At 45.6% G+C, this 14,784-nt stretch overlaps 1 long non-coding RNA gene across 2 annotated transcripts in view; it reads right to left on the bottom strand.

Moving 5' to 3' along the window:
* Positions 1–4,492: 4,492 nt before the first annotated feature.
* LOC135319526 (uncharacterized) overlaps positions 4,493–14,784 on the bottom strand; it is a 38,603-nt gene continuing 28,311 nt past the window's right edge. The window contains exons 2-4 of one of the 2 annotated variants that reach the window (XR_010378179.1): positions 7,599–7,738; positions 7,014–7,245; positions 4,493–5,042 (exon numbers count right to left, since the gene is read on the bottom strand). This is a non-coding gene — a long non-coding RNA (uncharacterized LOC135319526). Of the gene's footprint in view, positions 5,043–7,013; positions 7,246–7,598; positions 9,955–14,784 lie in introns of those variants that run through there. The other variant, XR_010378178.1, reaches the window with a different exon arrangement.

Raw genomic sequence — 14,784 nt, 5'->3', positions numbered from 1 at the left:
TTGGGCCGGAGGGAGCACCCATCCCAAGGCGGACCAATGAGGATGTTCCTGCAGTGTTTTCCAAATCGGAGCTCAGGAAAGGATCTGACAGTCAGGTCCCAGGTGGAAGCCTGTCTGAAGTAGCAGAAAGCAGGAGAGAAGGAAGCTGCTGTGAAGCAAAAGAAGCGCAGGTAAGAGGCAGAGAGAGAGACGGAGACAGACAGAGACAGAGAGAGATGGGGAGAGAGACACTGAGCAGTTATTCCTGGTGTGGTTCAAATCCCTGGTTCTAGGTGTTTCTGAGGCTCAGAAGGACTCCCTCCACTTACCATGACTTGGTTAATTCCTTAAAAAAAAAGCTTTCCTTCCTCTGAACTGGATTCAGTTGTGTTTTTGTTACTCAATATCCCAAAGACTCCAGATGAGCGCAGATGATCGGCTACAGGGCAAGGGGCAGGCCAGGACACACACAGCCCCAGGCAGTGACACCAAGGACTCGGTGACACAATTCAGGCAAGGCGCACCCACTTTCAGTAATGATTACTTCAGAGAAATTATTCAAAGATGTTATTCTGAACACACTAATATCACACAGATATCCAATGTTGACCTTAATTATTTTTATTATAATGTCAGTTCAACATAATTTAGCAAATATTTCTTAAGCATTGAGTCAGCATCTAAACATAATCCTATTCTAGGAACCCGAGAGAAGGCAATGGCCAAAAAGGACAGACATCTGTCTCCCCCATTCTAGGAGGGGATAAATCAAGTTCAATACATACAAAACATATGTCTGCATGTAATATCCTTTTGCTTTTAATTCTTAATACAAACTGTATGCAAACTATTAAACCAAAATGCATTTACAAAATTTTTAAAAGCTCTAAAATTGGTCAAATTAAAATTAACATCATTTTATGTGGCAAATGATATTATTGTGCAAAAATTAAATTGCTTCCATTTAACTGCAGAAAGATAGAGCTTGGTGTCTGGTTCTATATTTAATCTTTTTCTGTGTTTTTAACCTCAGTAATGCTAATGATTATAAAGTCTTGCATGAATATATTCAAGACTTTGCTGGTTTAGGATATAAGACCCCATACTAAGTCTTGGCAAGCAGAATTCAAATGCCTGTTTTAGTGATGGATCACCTGATTATTCTGTAAAACTGTCTCCGGTTATCTGAAGATAAGACTAGCCAGCTTGAATTATTAAACTCTGCATTGAATGAGCAGCTACTTCGTATACTGTTGATGCTAAAAGCAGAAAAATTTTCCCTTTGGTTACTACCGCAGTTACTCCTGATGAACCGTTTTGGCAATTAGTAGGCGTAAAGAAAAATAAGCATCTTCACCTGCGATTAGGACAGTTCTTAAGAAGTACCAGGAGCTGTTCTAAATGCTTCATGGGGATCAGCTCCACCAAGCCTCCACCAACCCTTCAAAACAGGGACTTCTGCCAGTCTCGATTTACAGATGGAGGGACACTGAGAGAGAGATTAGGTTCCTTGTCCAAGGTCAGACACAGAGTGAGTGACAGAGCTGGGGTTTGAACCCAGGCAAGTCTGGCTCCAGAGGCTACCATCTAGACCCACCCAGGACACTGCCACTGATGTGGTACCAACTACCATAATGTAGGTTCTTTACACACTGGCAGGAGGATTATACTGGGTGCCCTGTTAGGACTCAGTTGCCCCACCAATTTTCTCTCCTGGAACTATTGAGAAACATTCATTTACCCATCAAAGATGTATGTTGGGCTAGACTAGAAGAAAAATGCAATTGCACTTTCTGGCACCAAAATTACATAGCTCAGGGATCAACAGACTGTGACCCATGGGCCAGATCCAGCATGCTGCCTGATTTTGTAACTGAAGTTTGCTTAGGAACACAGCCACACTCATTCATTTGTGTCATTTATGTATTATCTGGTCGCTTTGCACTACAGGGCTGAGTTATGTAGTTGCAATAGAAACCACGCCACATGGCCCCTGAAGCCTAAAATGTTTACTATCTGGCCCTTCACACAAAAAGTTTGATGATTCTTTATCTAGATGAAATAAATTGTGTTTATATTATTGTTTTATAGACAATCATCAAAATGAGAAGACCCAATTTCTCAGAGAGAACCCAGGGGACCTGGATGTCAGGTAGAGAAGCATTTTAGAAGTTAATGATGGGAAAAGCAGATTTTTGAGTCTTTTAGTGACTTTGAAAGGCAGAGCAAACAAAGCAAAGCATTCCTTCTTCTTTGGAGGAACTTGTAAACTGAATGCACTGACCCGCTCTGAGAGTCCTGAGTGGCTGTTCACACAGCAGGCCCATTTCTACATTTGGACCAGGACCTGTAATGCCACCTCCCCACCCCACGCAGGACTGCACTTCCTGTCTCCCTTGTTGGTTGGATGGAGCCATGTGACTCATTCTGGTCAATGAATCCTGAAGACAAGTGGCGTGTACCTTTGTGAGCTAGAACATTTAATTATCAGAGCAAGACCCTCCAGAACTCTCTTTCTTTCTAGCAAAACAATTGGCAACATTCAAGGTGGTGGCTGCCCCACCAGCCAGGGTTCCTGAGTGACCATCATTAGCAAGGACTTTTTACCAGTGGATGCTTGGCATGAGCAGGAGATAAATCTTTGTGTTGGTTTGCTAGGACAGTCATCACAAAGTAGCACAGATTGGATAGCTTCAGAAATGTACTTTCTCATGGTGCTGCGGGTTAGAAGTCTGAATGTCAGCAGCATCGGTCCCTTCCGGGGGCTGTGAGGGAGGGATCTGTTCCAAGCCCCTCTCCTTGGCTTGTAAATAATCATCTTCTCTCTTTATCTTCGTATTATCTTCCCTCTGTGTGTTTCTGCATCCAGATTTTCTCTTCTTATAAGAGCACCAGTCATACTGGATTAGAACCCGCCCTATAATAGCCTCATTTTAATGTAATTACTTCTTAAAGACCCTCTCTCCAAATATGGTCATCTTCTGAGAAACTGGGACCTAGGACTTCAACACATAAATTTTGAGGGGACACAGCTGAGCGCATAATGGCCTTCCTTGTGTTAAGCCACTAAGATTTGGGGGTTGTCAGCTACCACAGCGTAACCCAGACTGTCGTGACTGATGCAAAGGAGCAATCACCTGTAGAATCAAAACAACGGCTTCTTTGAGTTGTCTATGCATATTTATGGCCCTATTAAAAACCACGCCAGGGACTTTATTTTTTAAAAAAGATACATGTGTCACAGCCATGAATAAATTAGCCCACAGCAGTATTCTTAGAGCTGAAATCTTTCTTTTTTCTTTTTTTTTTTTTTTTCCATTTTAGGAAGCTGAGGGCCAGATAAGATAAATATCTCTCTGGCAGACAGGGAAGTCCCAGCCCCAGGATGACTCCCAGTCATGTGCACATGCCAGGGGCCCGGCCCTCTTCCTGCCTCACCTGGACCGAGATGGCCACGCCAGCCACTCAGGCAGCATTTCCTCCCCTCAGGCCAGGTCCGTCAGTGATCCCACAGAGCCTGTCAGGCCTCCTTGATGGCTATGAACTTGAAAATGCCTCTTGCTTATGGAGATGTTATCATCTGACTTGTGACAGATTAATTCCTTAATCACCTATTTCAGTTTTTCCACTTAATATTAAACTTCACATCCTGTTTCCTCCTGGTTATGAGACTTTCAGGGAGCTTAGAGGCAGTTCACTCCTCCTCCACGGGGATCCTTCAAGGGAAGGACAGTACTCTCCGTATTAGTTACCTGTAGCTGCTGTAACAATGGTCACAAGCTTGGTGACTAGAGACGAACAAACAAAATGTATTTTCTCACAGGTCTGGCGTCTGGAGGTGTTCTCTGGGCCACACGTTCTCTGGAAGTTCTAGAGGAGAGTCCTTCCTTGTCTCTTCCAGCTTCTGGTGGTCCTTAGCTGTGTCACTCCAACCTCGGCCTCTGTTGTCACCTGGCCTTCTCCTCTGGGCTCTCAAATCTCCCCCAGCCTGCCTCTTAAAAGAATGCCTGTCATGGGATTGCGAGCCAGCCTGGGTAATCAGGATGAGCTCATCTCAGGATCCTCCATTTATTTACTTCTGCAAAGATCCTTTTTCCAAGTAAGGTCATACCCACAACTTCCAGGAAGCAGGACAGGGTGATATCCTTTCGAGGTGGGGCACTGTTTGAACCGCTATACTCTCCCTGTGTAGCGTTATGAAAACTTCTTTCCAAAACAAGCGTGGAATGTAAATGAAGTCTGTACTCTACCTGTGTGCCCTTTCTTCACGGACCTGATTTCCTGCTTCTGCCTTCGCTGCACAGCCCACGAGGCTCCTGCTCACTGCCTCCTTCAAGCCAAGCTTTTAGGGGATTCCTATGTGGTTCTGATACAGGAACAAGTTGTGGGCACAAGAGGATCGTCTTGGTTGAGTCCTTGAGATGTGCCCCTCCAAGTGTGGGTCCTTGGCTTCACACAGGAAGAAATTCAAGAGTGAGCCATAGTTGAGTAAAAGTAGATTTATTTAGAGAGATGTACAAGGGGGTGGGGTGGGGTGGGGTGGTGTTCAAGTAAAAGTAGATACACATTCCATAGACATAGAGTGTGGGCTGTCTAGGAAGGCGAGAGGGAGAGAGAGACCTTGAGGTGTGGTGTTGCTAGTTTTTGTATGGCAACAAGTGAGAGGATTATTCCATCTTCTTTGGGGAAGGGGCGGGGATTCCTAGGAACTGGGCCACCACCCTCTCTTTGACCTTCCATGGTTAGCTTGGGAACTGGCATGGCACCTGTGGGTGTGTCACTCACCACGCTAGCACATTACAATGTGTATAATGAAGCTTAAAGTCCACTGGAGGTCAACTGTCTTGCCATCTTGGGCCTCTGGGCCAATTGGGAGTTGACTTTTCTGCCATCTTGGTGCTAATTGCTGTGTTATTCCTTAAACGGCTGTCTCCTGCCCCCTTCCTGTCCAGTTCCTCCACAGGTATTTTCATTTTAAATTTGTACAATAGAGAGGGCGATGGTAACACCAGCGGGAAAATGTTCTCCTTGTACAATTTCGGACATTGCTGAGGAATCGATTTCTGGAGGGGAAGAAAGAAGTGAGTGGCAGAATTCCTTCTAATGGGTGCACACTCTGCCTACCGTCTCTACGGGATTCTAGCGCAATGTTAATTTGTGGGATAGACTCCACACTGGTTAAACGTGCGTCTAGCTTGAGTCTGGGAGATTGAGTGTTTGTGTATGTAGATGTGATATCTCAACCTCAACAAGCTGCATTGATGAAATCAGAAAAATTAAACCTAACAATCATAATACAACATTATTAGTAATATTATAATAGTAATATTATATTAGTAACATTACATTATACTAATGTTACTAATATAATACTGTCATTCATTTAGTGCTTACAGCTGGCTAGGCACTGCGCTAGTGTCTTATAAATTTCCCACGTTTGATTTCTAAAATCAGCCATACATGTTCAGGACAAGCAAAACTGGTTTAAAAGTGGTTCTCTTGAAAGAAATCTAAAGGTGTCACTTGACCACAAGCTCAGTCAATGAGTAACATCCTTACTGTGTGTGGCTGCAAAAGCGGGGCACAAATTTAGACTGTTTTCATGACACCATGGTGCGCCGATCAAGGGTGGTGAATAGACTGAATTTAGCAAGAAGATCTTTCTTGCATCTTGTTAACTGAGCTCAGAGTCTCCAGGGACAAGAGATAAAGGAAATGCCTTTCAATGTCACAGTCTTTTATTTGTGGACAGAATATTTCCATTGGTTCTTTTTTTTCTGATTTTTTTTTAATATGGTTTATAATATTGTGTTAGTGATTCAGTTACATATATATATGGACATAGTTTTGCAGACTATTTTCCATGATAGGTTATTATAAGCTATTGAATATAGTTCCCTGTCTACACACTAAATCCTTGCTGCTTATCTATTTTATGTACAGTAGTTTGTACCTGTTCATCTTACAGTCCTAACTGATCCCTCCGCTGTCCCTTTCTCCTTTGGTAACCATAGGTTTGTTTTCAATGTCTGCGAGCCTGTTTCTGTTTTGTATATAGATTCATTTGTGTTATTTTTTTAGATTCCACATAGAAGCGATATCATATAATATTTGTCTTTCTCTGTCTGACTTACTTCACTTAGTATGAGATTCTTGAGGTGCACCAGAGAGGCAACCAGAATAGGGCGGGAGCTGACCACCAGGCCAGGTGGGAACAGCCAGAGGAAATGGAGATGTTCAACTTCGAGAAGACTTTGGGGGTCCCAAGAGCCAGACCCAAATAATGTTCATTCCAGCTGCCATCTGTTGGATAAGTACTTGGTTCCAGGCTCTCACCTCCATGTTATATGTACATCATGCTCATTTAATGTAACCCTCAGAAGAACCTCCTGAAAATTCAAAGCCCCTCTTTAAAGAGAAGTAAATCAAGGCAATGAGCGCTTAAGCGACTTATCTGAGGTCCAATAGCGAAGTTAATGCCAGCATTCTCCCCGGGGAAGGTCTAATTCCACCCCATCACCGTCAGGAGGGAGAGAGCAGAGAGATGTCTTATGTTTCACACCAGAAGGTGAATGCAGGAACAGTGGGCCACGTTCCGGGGAAGCAGATTGCAGGCTTCGTGCAGGGGAGAATTCTATAACATTTAAAGCTGCCTGGTAACTAGTGGGCAGCCTTGTGGCTCCCCAAGGCCCCCTTCATGGAGCGTCCAAGCAGAAGTCGACAACCATCTGCTGTGGATATATTAAGAAATTCCTCCCTGGAATGAGGGTTGGGCCATGAGAGGATATGTGTGCTTTGTTCAATGAAACACTAACCGATTCTAGGGAGTTCTAGAAAAGCATCCTATGATTTCCAGAACCTGATAAACCCCTTGGCAATATAACACCTGTAACAGCCAGGGTCTTCTGAATCTTACCCTTAAAGCCAGAGAAAAGCAGTATTTGACCATGTTGGTTTCCTCTCTTGTTTAGGATTAATTGTACACCAGCTGCCTTTTCTTTTCCTTGAATTCACCGAAGAACAATAGTACTTACACTCTCATTACAGCATTCCTGAGTCGTGAATAAGGGCCGCATTCTCCATTCCTTTGGAGTGACTCCATGGTGCCAAATACCAATTCATATGATTTATTCTCCAACAAGGGTTTGGTTTCTCAGGCTGTGTGTCCTGAGAATCTGGTCTAAGAACTTCCTGGCATCCTCTGCTTCATTCTGGTTCCCCGTTTTCCATGGTGTTCAGTGTCTTCATTCTGAAGGCCTGGGAACGCTGACACAGGACGGGGGCGATCTGAATTTGACAGTAATAATAGAACAACCACTAACGCCTCCCAAGTGCTTACTCTGCGCCAGCTCCCTGAGCACCTTAAATCTATTTACATGTATCAACTCATTTCATCTTCATGACGACCCCAGAAGTAGGTACTATTTTAATTATCCTCATTTTAAGGGAGGAAACACAGGCAGAAGGAGGTTAAGTAATTTGCAAGGAATCAAATCCGGGTAATTGAGTTTTGTTATCCCCACCCTGAATCCACACCATCCTGCCTTGAGTTGTGGGTCTGCTGATGGCCAAGGGTCCCTGGGTGAGCTGTCCACGTCCCCAGGCTGTGGCTTCCTCACCTATGAAATGCAGGCTTGCTCAGATCCTCTGCCACGTCCGGCTCTGAGGTTCCAGGAAGCAGCAATTCCAGGCTGCAACGCTCTGTCTGCAGGGGGCTCCGCATTACACCCGTGAGCCAGCCAAGAAACCCTCCATTCTCCTAATAAGAAAAGCTCCTTAGGCTGAGCTCTCCACGCATGGAAATGACCTCATTTGACTCTGAAATCCATTCCGTGGCTGTGGCTCTCTTTTTCTGTGCCAACTACAACTCATTTCCCTTACTCCCACGTGCAGCTGGAGAACCAGGGCTCAGTAAGCATTAAAACACCTTCCACCACCCAAGAGTTCTTTATGAGCATTCCCTAACTTCCTCTGACAGCGGATACCATTATGCATTCGCCCAATACACATTCATGGAGTGCCTCTCATGAGCCAGGTACTGTGACAAACGCTGTGTTTATATGTTTATGTCTGCTTGAAATCTGCTTTCAGCAACTGTATAAGGGTTGTGCTAGCTACGATAACAGAAAAATCTCCACATTTTAATGGCTTAGCACATAAAAGATGATTTCTTGTTCAGGTAAAGTTTAAAACCGATTCTGACACAGGTTTTTTCCTCTCTTGTGGCTTCACCCTCCCCTGGGGTTTGGGAATTGTTTACACTCAGCTGCCTGATGGGAAATGAGCCAAAACAGAGAAGACACGCCTTTTTCCTGGTCACCTTTGCCCAGAGGTGGTGCACATCCCCCCTACTCACTTCGATGAAGACCTAGGCTCAGGGTCTGGGGTAGCCGGGTGGAGATGGGGTTCTGAGGAATGCTGCCTTAGCTTGCAGCCTCTTCCCAGAGAGCAGCTCCTCTCTCGGGCAGAGCTAACGTGGCGGGTTTGCCGCCAGGTTACCAGAAGGTGCCCGCCGGGGACTGTTGGTCTCTCATGTGGTATTTCCCCAGGCAGGTATGCCCTTCTGTCAGGGACTCGGACATTGCTCAGCATATCTTTGGCAACCTTTCTTTGGAAATGACTTTCAAAGCAATTGCAGAACAAAAGATCTTTCTTTGTAAATCTTGGGGGTGGCAATATGCATTCTTTGTGGGCTGATTTAATTCTTGCAAACTAGACGTGAGTCATTCAGAGCCAAGTCTGGAGCATAAAGCAAGAAGCTCCGTCATGCTGTTTTGAATCAACCTCAAAATGTATCAATAAAGTGAAGAGACTGGTTTGCTTGTGTGCCTGCTGACTCCGCTCTGAAGGCCATTCTGTGAGAGGTGCTAAGCTCCTGTGTTTTGAGCAAGGGCAGGACTGTTTGATGAAGTGGGGGGGGAGGGAGCTGTTTCTCTTGGCGTCAGAGGATCTGAATATTAACGAATGGCCCAGGATGAACTTGGGACTCTCCCTGGGCCTCAGTTTCCTCATCTGTAAATTGAGGAGGAAGGAAGTGGATGAGGTCACCTCTCGCCTTCCTTGAAGCTCTGACATTCGAGATTCTAAGGACAAAGTTTCCAATACGATTTCTCATCTGCATAGGTCAGTGCCAGAGTGTTTATTTTCAATACAGCCTCATAATTGCTAAACTCAGCCTTGTATTTCGGGTTATTTACACACTGTATCTTCTAGTCGAGAAGTCCAGGCTGGATGATCATCCATCAGGCTGCCTGTGGGTCACATGTGACATTGCATCAGCCTCAGAACCCCCACTTCTTCAAATACCAGCATGAAAAATAAAGTTTCCTCCTTGTGGGTGTAGCGTAAACTTGCAATGAAGGGAACTCAGGGTCTTAGTACAACACAGGAAACCAGACAGCACCTGTCGATGCTTGCTGGGGGCTGAGTTACTTGACTCTTACTATCACCCACCCTTCTAGATCAGCTCCGTAACATCTCTGCCTGTGGTCTGATGAATGAGACCCCTCTTGAAGGAGGACTCACTGCTTCCCTCTTTGTTTGTATTTTACAATTAAAAGCAGCCTGAAGGCTGCCTCCAAAGACCTCCCTCCTGTTAGTGCCTGGGGCAGTACACTTGCCAAATAACCATTCAGGCTGCAGCTCAGAGCAGATGGTAGATAATTGTGAATAAAAATAAGTAAATGACCCTGATGTCAGTTTCCCGCCTACATCACCATTTTCTTCTCATCCACCTTGTAAATGTTAGCGGGTTCACTAATCTATTAGTGTGTCTATTAGTCTACCAGCTTAGCCACCTGTCAAGGAGGGAAGTGAGGTTGACTTTCATTCTAAAAATGAACAGTCAGTGGAAGGTGCCCGGACCTGCTCGGGAGCAGCGCGCAGATTGCCCAACCCGGCAAGCTGAGAAGCTACCTCCCTCTGGGGTCGGCGACAGCCTCCCAGCCTGAACAGACACCTGGAAGGGCCCGCCGGGCCCCCTGCGACAAGTATGCAAAGAGAATGAGGTACTCCTTTTCCGTGTTTTTGCTTATCTCTGTGCATATAATGCGAAGTACCCACAGGAGAGCCGCCCGTGCCAACAGCGGGTTCGTGCAGCGAAGGGAGGCGTCTCTGTGGTTTGTAGCTCCCTCTAGTGTTTGTCCGGGGAAAACGTCAGAAAACACAGGCTTTTCGAAACTTCCCTCCTGTATTTGGCCTTTTGGGTCACACAATTAGGTTTGTCATGCGATTTCCAGCAGCTATCTGTTGTACCTACAACGTTCTAATGAAAACGGTCAAATATTATTATGAAAACATCGAGGACTATTTAAAGTGACCGTCTACAAAAAAAAAAAAAGGAAAGAAAAAGTATGATGCTTTTGACTTTTTTGTTTTTAGTTCTCAGTTCCTGAAGACAGTGTCCTATGGAGGTAAAAATCCTCTTCTGACATAGGACTTATTAAGGACTAAAATTAATTCCCATTTGTTCCATAAACCATCCTTTCATTATTTTCCCACAGAGTTCCAAATATTTCTTGTATTACACAAAGCGAAAGGGACTTTCCTTTAAATCTAAAGCTAGGGCCCTGCTTCAATAGATGAGACTTTTCACAGCCCAGATCCTTACTTTCTAAGGTCTTGCTTGAATAGTTTTCTCTTAAAAAGATGTGGCTTACTGCTAATACTTCTGAGGTCACAGACTCGAGAAAAATGAAAGCTTTGGACCTAACGCCTTTCTGTGCCCCTCAAATGTGCATGTGTGCACATAAATATACACGCACACAAACGCACACACAAATGCATGCACAACTCTAGGAGATTCAGTCTCCCTGAAGTCCTTTCCTGGACCCTAGATTCCAGGGCCAAAATCCAAAGGGGGCCGACTTCCCTTCAGTACGTAGTGTGGAGCCCATTTAGAACAGAGCTCCATCCTTTCCTTGGGCGTGTGTGTAGCCAGAATGGGTGGAGTTGTAATAAGCACGTGTGTGACAGAGCAACTCCCCATTTTCAGAACAGCTCCCCGGCGTTGGCTCACGATCCTTCACAGCCACCTGGTGAGATCAGCAGGGGCAACGCTGGGCAGCAGCCACTGAGGGAATTATTAGAAAAATGCAGACAGAACACGGGGACTCTGTCATTATCATAACCAAATGAAAATATTGGCCTCTCTTCTCCATTCCTGTAAAGCCACGGTGAAGGGAAACGAGGGTAGGAATTGTCCTAGGATGCCTTGGGGAGGTGACATCTGTGGAGTCTGCGCTCATTCAGAGGAGTAACGGAGCTATGCTCACCCAGGCATTTGTGGGGATGCCTACTAGGGGAGCAATGGAACATGAGGTCTGACACTAAATGAATAGGTGTGTTCTCAGCTGGTGGAATATCCAGCTCCCAGAATTGTCACCATCTTCCTCACCACCCCTCTGGATGCCCACATCATCTCCCGGGCAGCAGGACTGTGCCCGGGCAGTCCTTATTACAGCCCTTCCTATGCTCTCCTGCACTGATGGGTTACGCAGCTTTATCTCTCACTGGGTCTCCTGCAGGGCAGGGACCATGTTGTTTATTTCTTGGGCTCCACACATAGCACATGCCTGACACATAATCTCAGTTTCCAACTCTACTCAAGAACCATCACCTTCTGTGTTAGTCTAGATTCTGCCAAGTGGGATTAAATATGCAAGGATTTTAACAGGGGAAGTGCCTTGGTGAACAAAAAAAGAATAGGAAGGGAGTTGGGCAAGGCTGGGAGAGCTCTATGATGTGGTCCAAGTCTAAGATGAATGAAGGAGAATGGGAGAGAAGGGTGGATGGAAGACTCTTGGATTGTCTTGCCATCTAAGGGAGCTCCATGAAAACCATGAAGGGGTGGTCCTTGAGCCAAAGTCAGCCATCTGAGGAATGTGTGCCCCGAATGTATAGGTGCAGTAGCCTTGCCACACCTGTTGGAGGGAGCAGCCCACAGTGAGTGTGATCTTGGTGCAAACAGAGCGCCCTTAGTCCGTTATACTTCCTGCAACTGGAGATCTGTGAGGACTTTCTCGTGGCTGTCACAACTTGCATCCTGCCAGCTCATTTCAATACTCCAGCCTCATCGAGATCCTCAGATCGCTAGCCCCACTTTTCCAGTCCATCATTCCTTTGTACCCTCATTTCCCTTCTCACAAAGTTTAGGCTTCAGGGCCCACCCTTAGCCTCTCTCCCTTGCAAACACCCTTAACTCTGCTGACCGTCTCTCATTCTGAGGTGCTCATCCGGCCTGTTACCCACACCCTGCTTCCTACAGACCCTCGTTTCATTCATGGCATTCACCATACTATCCTAAGACAATGATTCTCAAACTTTGCAGTGAGTCAATATCGACCTGGAGGGCTTTTAAAGCTTGCTGGACCCCACACCCAGAATACCCGATTCAATAGATCTTGATGGAGGCCTAGAAGTTTACCTCTTAGATGGATTTTCAGAAGATGTTAATACTGCTGGTCCCCAATCCCGCTCTTGAGAACCACTGGTCTAAATCCATCGTCGGGTCCCCATGGCCCTCCTGAGGGGGGCCAACTGAAGCCAGCTAGCACATGGCATTCCCACTGTCAGTGGAATCTGGAGGGAGAGCCCTGTATTCCCTGGCTAGCAAAAGCTTTTCTTCCTCTTCTGCCCTGCATGATTGAGGCAGCAAGTAGACCTAACTGCCACTCAGTCATATCATCAAGACATAAGCCATAAGAAGAAACCAGTATGTGGACAGCAGAGTAGAGGGAAAAAGAACCTGGATCCTTGATGAAATCACTGAGCTACAAGAATCAAACAACCTTGGAGATTGACCTGCCTCTGAACTTTCCTTTAAGTTAAATAATTCATTTTCTTATTGTCTAAGCTGGTTTGAGAGAGGTTTTCTGTTACTTGCAGTCAAAAGCACCCTAGCTGACACACCCAGGAAAAGCCAAACCCTGGTCCTACCCAACTGCTCCTTGACTGTGCACTTACACCTCAACAGATGAATACTTTCTTTTTAATTTTTTTTAAATGGAGGTGCTGGGGATTGAACCCAGGACCTTGTGCATGCTAAGTATGTGCTCTGCCGTTAAGTTATACCACCCCCGCCGCTGAATACTTTTTCTAATTGCACAGACCAAGTTGACTTGATTTACTTTAAAATTATGACCACAATTATGATTTCATGTGGCACCGGGGAATGCCTGTCAATCCTCCTACAATCCCCTTGAACATTCCCCTCCTTACTCTCTGTGAAGGTTATTTCACACTTACTTCTGTCTCCTCAAATCACCCTCCCCACCCTGACTCCTTAGTCAATGGTATTTGCCCAGTGCTTCAAAGAGAAGTGAAACCAGTTAGAAAGGAGGTATGTATGAAGGAATTAAAAGACCAAAACCACACTAAACAAGCTAGCAATCATTACAAATAATATGTACCAATGACTTAACACTGTCTATAAAAACATACAGCTATCCTGCTATTTACTTGGACAAGCTCTATATACTGTGTGGTTGTTGAGTAAAACCGTTGGCTTGCCACTCTCTTATACACCCATTAGGAATAATTCTTTTATGTTGCATGAAGCAGAAAATCTTTCTTTGGCATTGGTTTGATGACATGTTTTGTGTCTCTCCTCTCGCAGGCAGCAGGGGGTACCTGCCCTTCACCCTGTTGTAGGTCCAGCGCGGCATCATGGTCCAGCTGGCAGCCATTACCGTCCTGATGAAACATACATAACATGAAATTTACCATTCTAACCATCACTAAATATGCACTTCAGTGGAATTAAGTATGGGTTCGCTCGAGCTGCGATAACAAAAACACTGTAGCCTGAGTGGCTTAAACAGAAGGAATTTGTTTTTCTTCCAGTTCTGGAGGCTGGAAGTCCTGGGTCAAGGTCTGGCAGGGTTCAGTCTCTGCCGCGGGCTGTCCTCCTGGCTTACAGCCGGCAGTGTCCTCACTGTGTCCCCACGTGGCCCTTTTCCTCTGTGTGTGTAGGCAGGCGAGCAGGTGGGAGATTAGGGGAAGGAAGACCCCTGATGACACTGGACTAGGATCTGACCCAGGGCTCTTTCCTGTCCCCCCCTTAGTAGTAGAAGGTTTTTCCTTCTAGTCTTTCCCCAGAAGCAAAAGATCTTTTTCTTGGTGTTGGAGGTGAGAATTTGTTGCCCCTTTCCCAGTGGTTTAAAACTTTTGCTCTATAAGTGACAAGAGTCCGGGCAGGGAAGTGGAGTTTTATGCCACATGACAGCAGTGGCCAAGCCCCTCCCACAGACCTGCCCCACTGAGGGTGCCTCTCTCCGGTCGCCCAACCTGTCCCCAATATCATTGGGAGCGCCCTGTGGAAGTCTCGGGAAAAGAGCTGTAAATGAGCGCCAACTTCCCTTATATCTGGGTTTCTCCGTGTTTCTATGTTGTCATACCATACTCAGCCTTTAGAAGTTGTTACAATTGTATCTGATTTCTTTTTACCTGCTTGTGTGGTGGCTAGCACCAATTCCTCCCGTGCTCGGCCCCAGGTGAAACAGTCCATGCACCCCTCCTGATGGTGGGTCCTTTCCCTCCCTGGAATTCCAGCAACTTCGCTGCCTTGCAACACCTACCGTGTGAAGTGCCCAAGAAAAGTTATGGTGTTATAGTTTGCCCAGCTTTCTCTTATTGTTAGGATGGAAAGCAAAGCTTTCAACATCCCTGGTAGGAGAGGAACCATCACACAGGTATTCTGCAGTTCAGATGAAGTGTGGTCATTTGATAGATTCTATAGTCTTTGTAAAAATGAGTGATTACATTTACACAAAGGCAGCAGGCGAGCTCTGTAGGAATGCACCATGG

This window comes from Camelus dromedarius, chromosome 28 (genome assembly GCF_036321535.1).
Source record: "Camelus dromedarius isolate mCamDro1 chromosome 28, mCamDro1.pat, whole genome shotgun sequence".
NCBI classification, from domain to species: domain Eukaryota; kingdom Metazoa; phylum Chordata; class Mammalia; order Artiodactyla; family Camelidae; genus Camelus; species Camelus dromedarius.
This window is presented reverse-complemented; position numbering and strand designations above follow the sequence as displayed.